The 10,084-nt window shown below is 42.2% G+C and overlaps 1 pseudogene; it reads right to left on the bottom strand.

The window, feature by feature from the left end:
• Nucleotides 1-7,393: 7,393 nt before the first annotated feature.
• Nucleotides 7,394-9,747, bottom strand: LOC136525935 (protein ALP1-like; annotated as a pseudogene).
• Nucleotides 9,748-10,084: the final 337 nt, after the last annotated feature.

Genomic DNA, 10,084 nt, shown 5'->3' with positions numbered 1-10,084 from the left:
GTGAGCTCATCCCAACATGAGCAAGTCTTCTATGCCATAGCCACCCAAGTGTTGTTTTGGTGAATAGGCAAGTCTTCAAATTTGCATCTTCGGAGGTGAAGTCCACTAGATATAGATTGTTGTATCTAAATCCTTTGAATATCACTTGATCATCATCCTTCTTAGATACAACAACTTCCTTCTCGGTGAACAAGCATTAGAAGCCAAGATCACGTAATTGTCCAACGGATAGCAAGTTAAAGCTCAATGAAGCAACATATAGCAATTTGAGATAGAATGATCGTTTGATATTGCCACTTTGCCCAATCCTTTAACCTTGCCCTTTGAGTTATCTCCAAATGTGATTCTTTCTTATCCATCTACTTCTTCATCTAGTGAGGTGAACATACGAGGATCACCGGTCATATGTTGTGTGCAACAACTATCAATAACCCAATGACTTCTATTGGTCTTGTAGTTCACCTAAACACAAGAGATCAAGCTTTAGGAACCCAAACTTGTTGAGGGCCCTTCACCTTCTCAACAAGTGACTTAGCAACCCAAATTTTCTTAGGCCTATTCTTGATGGGGGTCCTAAGAATATGACTTTCATCTTTCCACTAGAGTCCTTTCTAAGCATGTAGTGAGCATTGAAGGCAAAAGGTCTAGCATGCTTGGGCAAGGGTTGTGGTGGTGGAGTTTGGCACTCATGAGCAAAGTGGCCTTCTTTTCTACACTCAAAACACTTCTTTGGCTTTGGCTTTTATTGTTGTTGAGCTTGAGCCTTCTTCTCTTTGTTTGCCATGTATCCAATACCACTTCTATCTATCTTCATGATGGTGTTCATTAGTAGCTCACTTTGAAGATACTTGCCTCTAGTGAACTTGCTCAATCCAATCTTGAGATGCTCTTTCTCTAACTTGAGCTTCTTGTTTTCTTCCTTAAGAGCATCATTGTTTTTCTCTTCCTTGAGCTTCTCATTCTCAAGTATCAACCCATCATCATGATCAAGAGTTTCTAGCACAATGGACTTGGTGGTTTTGAGTTCTTCAAGATCTTTCTTGAGCTTTTCATTGTCATTCTTGAGCATGACAAACTCATCATAATCATCGGCCTCAACCACTTGCTTGCCCTTGCTACTAGAACTTTGCTCAACGCTCTCAATGATCAAATCATCACATGATGTAGCTATATCAATCTTAACAACATTGTTAGTAGCATCATGTGGCTCATTGAATAAATATTCTTGAGCAACAATAAGATTATCATGATTAATCTTGAGAGTAGTATATTCCTCTTTTAGCATATTATGGCTAGTAATGAGCTCTTTATGCATCCTATCAAGTTTATCATGTTTTCTTTAAGCTCTTTCTTAGAAGATTTGAGCTCTTTGAGTTTGGATGACATAGCTTCATTTGCTTCTCTAAGCACAACACTAGCATTTTCGGCTATATCACATTTTGCTAAAAGTGCATCATTTTTAGCCTCTAGCTTTTCATTCTTAGCTCTAGTTTTTATAATGATCTTAGTGTATTGTTTTACAATCTAGCAAGATCATCATAGGAAGGTGATTCATATTCATCATCATCACTATCGCTATCATCATTACTAGCATGTTCATCACCACTACTATCATCATCATTTGATACCTTGCGTTCACCCTTGGCCATAAGGCATAGATGTGTAGAGGATGATGGCGGTGGTGGTGGTGAAGATGATGAGTCAATAACATTGGTGACCACCTTCTTATTGTCACTATCATCATCGGATGAGCCACTAGATGAATCAATGTTCATGAGCCAATCACCGACGATGTATGCCTTTCCACTCTTCTTCTTCTTATGGAAGTCCTTCTTCTTACCATCTCTCTTCTTGTATGGCTTATCTTTCTTCTTCTCATCTTCATCACTTGAGTCATGTTTCTTGCCCTTGTTCTTGCTCTTGAACTTGTCTTTCTTGGGCTTTGTGTAAGGCTGGATGAAAAACTCGAAGCTCATTAGCTCGCTCGGCTCATGGCTGGCTCGACTTGGCTCAGCTTGGCTCATTATGATAACGAGCCGAGTCGAGCCAAGATTTAGTTCATTAGCTATAACGAGCCAACTCAAGCCAGCTCGCGAGCCGCTAGCGAGCTAAACGAGCCAAGCTTCCAGAAAAAAGTATCAAAACTTATATTAGTTTTTGTATTACTTCGTGTCTTCCACTTTACAATTGACTGGTAATTGGTCTAGACCCTATAAATTGACTGGTAACTAGTCTAGATGCATTTCTTTTATATTATTATTATTCTCAAACTTTAGATAAATACTAATATTATATTTTGTGTATTTTTTATACCTGGCTCGCGAGCTTAACAAGCCAGCTCAAGCTTTTAACGAGCCGAGCTGAGCTGGCTTTCTAGCTCGTTAGGATAATGAGCCGAGCCGAGCTAGCTCGTTATCTTAACGAGCCAGAACGAGCTGAGCTCAGCCAGCTCGTTATCCAGCCTTAGCTTTGTGCATTGGTGAGCTAGATGACCAAGTTCTCCACAATTATAGCAATCTATCTCGGAGATTGGCTTCCTTCTAGAGCTTGTGAAGAACTTCTTCTTCTTGCCATCGAACTTGATGCCACTCTTGTTGAGCTTCTTTAGCATCTTGGCGGTTTTCTTCACCATGAGAGCAAGACTTGCATCATCAAATTCATCATCACTTGAGCTCTCATACTCAAGTCTTGCTTTACCTTTCTCTTGGCTAGCTTTGAATGGTAAGTCCTTATCTTTCTTCTTGGTAGAGGATGAGCCATCTTGTGGCGTGATGTGCATATACATCTCATGAGCATTGATCTTTCCCAAGATTTGTGTTGGTGTAGTGGTGGAAAGATCACCTTGATGGAGCACGGTCACAATATGCCCATATTTGTCAATGGGGAGGACACTCAATATCTTTCTTACAACATCGGATGGTTGCATTTTAGTAAGTCCAAGTCCATTGACTTCCTCTACAAGAACATTCAAATGTGAATACATTTCATTAGCACATTCTTTAGGAAGTATTTTAAAAGAGTTGAGCTTTTTCATGACAAGATGATAGCATTCCTCATGCTCACTCTTGGTTCCCTCATGGAGCGCACAAACGTCCGGCCATAGTGCATGGGCATCTTTGTGGTTCCTCACCCGATTGAACACATCTTTACAAAGGCCTCTAAATATGGTGTTTCTTTGCATTCCATTTTTCATAATTCAACTCATCGCCTTGTAGGTTTGTAGCATCCCGAGGTCTTGGGAAGTCTTGTGAGGCGACTCTAAGTATTTCAACATCTAGAGCTTCTAAGTACACCTCCATGCGAATTTTCCAATATGGAAAATCATCCCCCTCAAAGATAGGAGGAGGTCCATCCCCGTGAGACATCTTTGCAATAATTAAACTCTACGGTTAGCCCTATTAACCCCTTGTGCCTAGAAAGTGCTTCTATTGATCTAATGCACAAAAGTTTAGCACCCTAAGTTTCAATCCTACTCTAGCATAGTAATTCTAGGAATATAAATGACAAGAATTGAATTGCTCAAAGTAAATGCTCAAAGTAAAGAGAGAAGGAGGAACGCGGCGATGTTTTGCTGAGGTATCAGAGAGTCGCCACTCCCCACTAGTCCTCGTTGGAGCACCCGCGCAAGGGTGTAGCTCCCTCTTGATCCGCGCAAGGATCAAGTGCTCTCTACGGGTTAATTCTTCGACACTCCATCACGGTGAATCACCCACAACCACTCACAACTTGAGTTGGGTCATCCACAAGCTCCGCCGGATGATCACCAAGCTCTCCAATCACCACCAAATCGTCTAGGTGATGGCGATCACCAAGAGTAACAAGCACAAACTCTCACTTGACTACAACAAGCCTAATGAGAAGGGTGGATGCACACTTTGCTACTCTTGATCTCACTAATGAGGGCTCTATTTGGGATTCTCAAATCTCAATCACCTCACTAGGACTTTGCTCTTCTTGGCACTCTTAAAGGTGTTTCTCAGCTATTTGAATGAGCAAAAGTACCCCCACACATGAGTGGAGGAAGTATTTATAACATGGGCTAAACAACTAACCGTTATGTGCCTCTGTGGGGTGACTGAATGCTCCGGTCATGTTGACCGGGCACGCCGGTTAGTTTACCCCGAACTTTAGTGTTTATAATGTGACTGGACTCTAGCCAGCGTCCGGTCAGCACTGACCAGACACGTCCGGTCAAGATTTTCCCTCTCTAGAACCTTACTGGAGTCGACCGGACGCTGGCCCTTAGCGTCCGGTCACTTGACCTCTTAGCGTCCGATCGCACCAGATGAAAACACCTCGGTCAAATGAACTGACCGGACCCTGAGCCAGTGTTCGGTGAAACCGGAGCCAACGTTCAGTCAGTATTTGACCCTCCATTCACTTCCAACTCTTGATCATATGTGAATGAAGTTTGCTCCATTGGATCTAAGGGCTATTTTGGAGCTACCTAGTCCTAGATTTAGCAAGTGTGCACCACACCTAACCCACTAGACTCACCTAGATCAAGCTACCCATTCATACCCCCCTTAATAGTATGGCCAAAGGAAAAGCAAAGTCCTAAACTACTCTAAGTGTCTCTTCAACTCCAAATGACACTTAGAACTTGTTCATCCTTAACCTTGGCATCCATCCTTTGAAAACCAAAACAATTTCCATCGTAGGGGCATGACCACCATGATTGCCCAATCGATCTCCATTACCGTAACCTAACTTAATTGCCTCTGCAAAACATACGTTAGTCACAGTAATCACGTATTGTCATTAATCACCAAAACCCAACTAGGGGCCTAGATGCCTTCACTTCCACACCCGTGTTCAGATAAGGGTTGCCTCATAGTTCCAACCTTTACTCAATGTGGCTCTCAAATCAACGAACGGTTTGACTGGTCACCAATGTAACGACATCTCGTCTACACCGCATCACCATCTTGGAACAGGGAAACTGGTCTAGCTAGGTTTTAGGGGGCTAGGTTGGCTTGCCAGATGGTGCATAGGGGAACCGGCTAGGACTGTTTTGGTAGGTGGTGCCTAAAACCTTTCTTTTATTTATATGAACTCCAAATTTGATGTTCCAAATATATTTCTTGATCATCTTGATGCTAGGAACTTGTTGGTGGAGCTCACTATACTTGTCGGCACATTTTTGTTGTCAAAGGAAAGTTTCTATATATAAGGTTCAACCTTATTTAGTTTGCCTCTTGATAATTTATATGGGGAACGGTTTCATACATCCCATGAAAATCACAAAGGAATTTCATTACGTTCAATCATTTCCCCAAAGAGGCTTGCAATTATTTTTTTCTGTATAACTGGAATTCTCCAATTTTCTATGTTTTCCTTTGTTCTCAACTTGTGTTTGTGTATTCGAATTGTCTCACGTTGCAAAGTTGTGTTCACATAAAAGGAAGCTTATATTCAAATTGTCTCGTAGATTTGCAATTGCCTACCGTTTAGTTATAGAAACCGCTAATATATTTATAAATAATAATGTGAATACATACTTTTGAAAAAAAAATTATAACACTATATCAACTGCGCTACCATCTCCATAAATTAAATGAATTCACTGCAATTATGGATGGGTGTGGAGGAAGTGTTAGACCCCATTTGGCACAGCTCCTCCAACGGCTTTAGGAGTGGTTGGGAGCCATTTTTTTCCAAACAGGGTAAAATGAAATGGCTCCACTAATGAAGCCCTTTAAAACATGCTCTCACAAAGGTTTAGGAGGAATTAGAGATGGAGCCAAAAATAGTGGCTTCATCTGGCTTCACCTCGTCCACGTGGACACCAGAAGAAAAGAGACATGTTCTACCCTTGTCGAGGCGCGGCCACTGGCAGAGAGGGGCGCTCGAGGATGCGCCTGGCCAACCGGGGAGGGCAAGGGTGTGAGACCAAGGAGGACGCATGCTATAGGGCGTCGAGCGTGTTGGCCGCCGAGCACTGGGTCAGGGAGGGCATGGGCTGTTGGGGGCCGAACGCGTGGGCCACCGAGCATAGGGCCAGAGAGCACATGGGCCACCAATCGTCGGGAGGAGTAGGTCATTGGCCGCTAGGCACAGGACTGGAGAGGGTCACGAGCATGGGGCCAAGAAGTGCACAGGCTGTTGGGGAAGGAGGTAGAGGTTGACAACATGCGGGCGGACGAACAAGATAAGGAAAGGCAAAGAAGGAATGGTATGTAAGCCTTTCATTGGTTTTGTCTATTATGAGGAGCTGCTTGTCAAACGAGGTACGAAAACAGCTCCGGCTTCACCGAAAGAGTTCTTCGTAGAGTTAAGGCAGTGCTTGGCACCGGCTCCGTTGGCTCCGGCTCCCTGCCTTGCTGCACTATGCAGACCTATGCTGGTCTGTAACAAGGAGCCAGATGGCTCCATCTCCCACAAAAATCAACACGTAGAGGGGAGGAGCCGGAGGAGTCACGGATTTGGGGCTCCCATGGCTCCTCCACAGTACTACTGCAGTACCTAGAGCATGAGCCGCTGGAGCCCCTCCAAACAGGCCATAAGGAAAAAAATAGCTTCACTAGTGGAGTGGAGCCTGCCAATCTAGGCCTTATTAATTTTTTATCCAGTTGGCAAGGCTTCTTCTTGTGAAACGGCTTCAGCTTCTAAAATATATTCTACATTATAGCAAGGAGGTATTTTTCTCTCTCTTCTAAAAATAAACTAAAAGCCAATATTTTTGGTTTCACCACCTCCAGCTCCTCGGACCGAGAGCAAAAAAAAACTTCCACGATCTTATCATTGAACTATGGCCGGATACATTTGTACTGAAATCTGTGTGAACAATGCTAGAAACAAACTACTCCCTCCATCCCAAATTATAATACGTTTGACTTTTTTGACATTAAGTTTGACCACTCGTCTTATTAAAAAATTTATGTAAAATATCACTTCTTTTGTCGTGGCTTGCATTATAAATAAAAGTTCTTCAAGAATGACTTAAATTTGACAATGTTTGCACAAATTTTTTGAATAAGACGAGTGATCAAACTTAAGGTAAAAAAGTCAAACGTCTTAGGGCCTGTTTGGTTCCTTTAGTCCGCGGACTAAAGTTTAGTCTCTTAACTAAAGTTTAGTCCGTACCCTGTTTGGTTCCAGGAACTAAAGTCCATTAATGCTGTTGTATAAAGACAATATTACTCCTGTTGAGATGAAGATAATACAGCTGCAAGCCACGCTGCTGCTGGACACGCTGCTGGCCACGTGGCCGCGCTGCTAGCCACGCTGCTGATGGCCGCGCTGCTGGCCGAGCAGAACCCATTCACCCCAAAACATCACAACTGCTCATACATTCAAAAAAATGCTCATATATTCAAAAAATTGTCCATAAACTTAAAACCCATCACAGTTATGATCTACTAAACAAACCATCAGCTATCCAATCACGAAACTAATTCATGGTTTGATCTTCGTCCCTGTGTCGTGTATTAACAACATTTGCTTTAGAAGATGATGGCTCGGTGAATGGAACATAGTTTTCATCATTATCAAACAAATCAAAGTCCTCATCCCCCAAAAAAACTACCTTGAATGAAATTATGAAGTGCCATGCATGCAAGAATTATTTGACTTTGCTTTGGCATCGAATAACTTGGTAGATCTAACAAAATCCTCCACTTCATCTTCAAAACTCCAAAAGACCACTCGATGACATTACGAAGTGAAGAGTGTTCATAATTAAACTACTCTTTTTTACCTCTTGGCATTGGGCCTTGTCGGTACTCCAGGAGATGATACTTTGTACCCTTGTATGATGCAAGATAACCCGATCGGTTTGGATACCCCGAGTCGACAAGATAGAACTTGCCTACACATTCAATATTTTTTAATGTAAGACATGCAAAGTATTGAAAAAATGAGAGAAGAAGACAGAATAGAACACGTCAATACCTTGAGGTGGAAGAGGAAACTTGTCTCCATATATCTCAATTGCATCTTTGAACACCCTCATATCATGAACTGAGCCAGGCCATCCTGCCATGACAAAAGTAAATCTCATATCGAAGTCACATATGGCCATCACATTCTGACTTGTATATCCATGTCATCCCGTATGTTGGACTACCTTGCTAGTTGGTACCACAACAGGGACATGTGTCCCATCAATTGCTCCAATGCAATTGTCAAAGAATGGAGAAAAACGTGGAGATTGCAACCTAGGATGCACATTCTTAAATTCAAGGTCTACTGGCCTAATGATATCAGCCGCAAGCTTGCTCACACTATACAGTACTTTATCAAACTTCCTACAAACTATCTCCAATGACCTAGTAAAATGGTCTTTAGCTTGTCTAACAGACTGAGGGGAACCACATATCCACAAAAACAACCCTAAAGCCTCCATAGATGACATCCTCTTTGTGGACTTCAAACCATATGACTCAACTAGCAAACTGTGAAGCTTGTCAAACACACACCTACTCATCCTAAACATGTTGAAGCAAGAAGTCTTATTTGCTAGTGTTCTCATGACCCATTCATACCCACTTTCTGTTGGTACCCTATACTTAGATTTGTTCATGTATGTGTCGAAGTGGTACATACCGATCATGGCACTAGCAAGAATAGCAATTCTTCTCCTTTTCTTCTAGCACTTCAAGATATAGTCTACTACTTCTTGATCATCATCGGACCCCTGTTACAACATGAAAATGAGTTGATCAACAGCAGCAGCAGCAGGAAAATGTTAATGTAACAAACAGCCAACCACATGAAAATGCAACAGATAGCCAACCACATGAAAATGCAACAAACATCCAACCACAATGCAACACAAGTTCAAGCTCTAGTTCAATACACATGCAACCAGCATGCCAAAATGAGTTCAAGTTCTAAAGTTGTTGCAGATAAACTAAGTTACAACAACAAATCATCTGGTGTCATTGCAGCATCTCTTCAACCACATCAACCTGTCTTCATTCTTTTTGAACTAGCAAAAGACTTGTCGATTGTATTCATCACAGAATAGTTTAGTAGCCATGTAGTATTCCTCCGAGTTATAGTCCGCACCACACTCCACAGCCAAATCTAGACATCTTGCTATATCCTTTTTCTTCTCCTCCTTATGCCAGCTCTTCTTGTTTGCCATTTGAGCTATTGTTTCTTCTTCCTTATTTCTGGTAATTTCTAACTCTTTAAGCAGCCCCTGAAACATCTTCAACATTGGACTTTTGCTTTTCTTGAGTGGACTTGAGGTTGTGCTTGTACTGCTGCTTGCCCTCTTGCGGCTGTTAGAACTCATTGGGCTGTTCACAAAGCCTTCTCCATCTGCATCTTCACCTTCCTCATCAGCACATTCTTCTGGATCAATCCTCCCTTGTCTAGGGATGCAAGAGGTGGATCCATCAACTGTCACCCCATGGAACATTTCACCTAGTTGGTCAACGTAAGTCGGTACGCCATACATGAACTTCTTACATTCCGATTTTTTTCTAAAACAAACAAAGAAAGAGACAAAACAAGTAAGGAACAAATCAGCAGTCATTAAGACATAACCATAGGAATGAATATGTAATGGCAAAGATCCAATAGAAATTACCTCTGTCTCTTTTTCCAGAAGGCAAGCGGTGCTATGATCGTTCCATCAGATCGTCGCCCTAAAGCAGTATGATTATTAAGCATTACCCAGAAACTGTATAGGGTCTTGCATTGGGTCATTCTATTCTTCAATTGTTTGGTTGAATGATTGAGGCCAGTCTTCACGAAAAATTGCTGACGCATCTCCTTGTAACCTCTACCAGACATTGTCCCATTCAAGCAATTCTCTGCCCTTATTTGTTCAACAGCTACATCACAGAATATGTGTGTGTTTTCTTCGGTCCAATTGGCTTTATCAAATAGATTCTACAAATGGAGCCTAATTATCTAGTGGAGCATCTCAAAACATGTTGAAAAACAGCTACAAATGGAACATCTGAGCAAAATGAGATCATGGTTTTGGATCTTACCAACTGGGAACTATGTTCAGTTCCGTTGTCATCTTCATCCTTGATAGCGCTGAGATGCTCTAGAGGCGCGTAGCTGTACCCAGCAAACGTCGATCCACGACCTCTGCCACGGCCTCCCCCCCGGACTCCCCCAC

The sequence above is a fragment of the Miscanthus floridulus genome, chromosome 19 (genome assembly GCF_019320115.1).
Source record: "Miscanthus floridulus cultivar M001 chromosome 19, ASM1932011v1, whole genome shotgun sequence".
Lineage (NCBI taxonomy): Eukaryota > Viridiplantae > Streptophyta > Magnoliopsida > Poales > Poaceae > Miscanthus > Miscanthus floridulus.
Note: the sequence above shows the minus strand (reverse complement) of the source record. Positions and strands in the feature narration are given on the sequence as shown.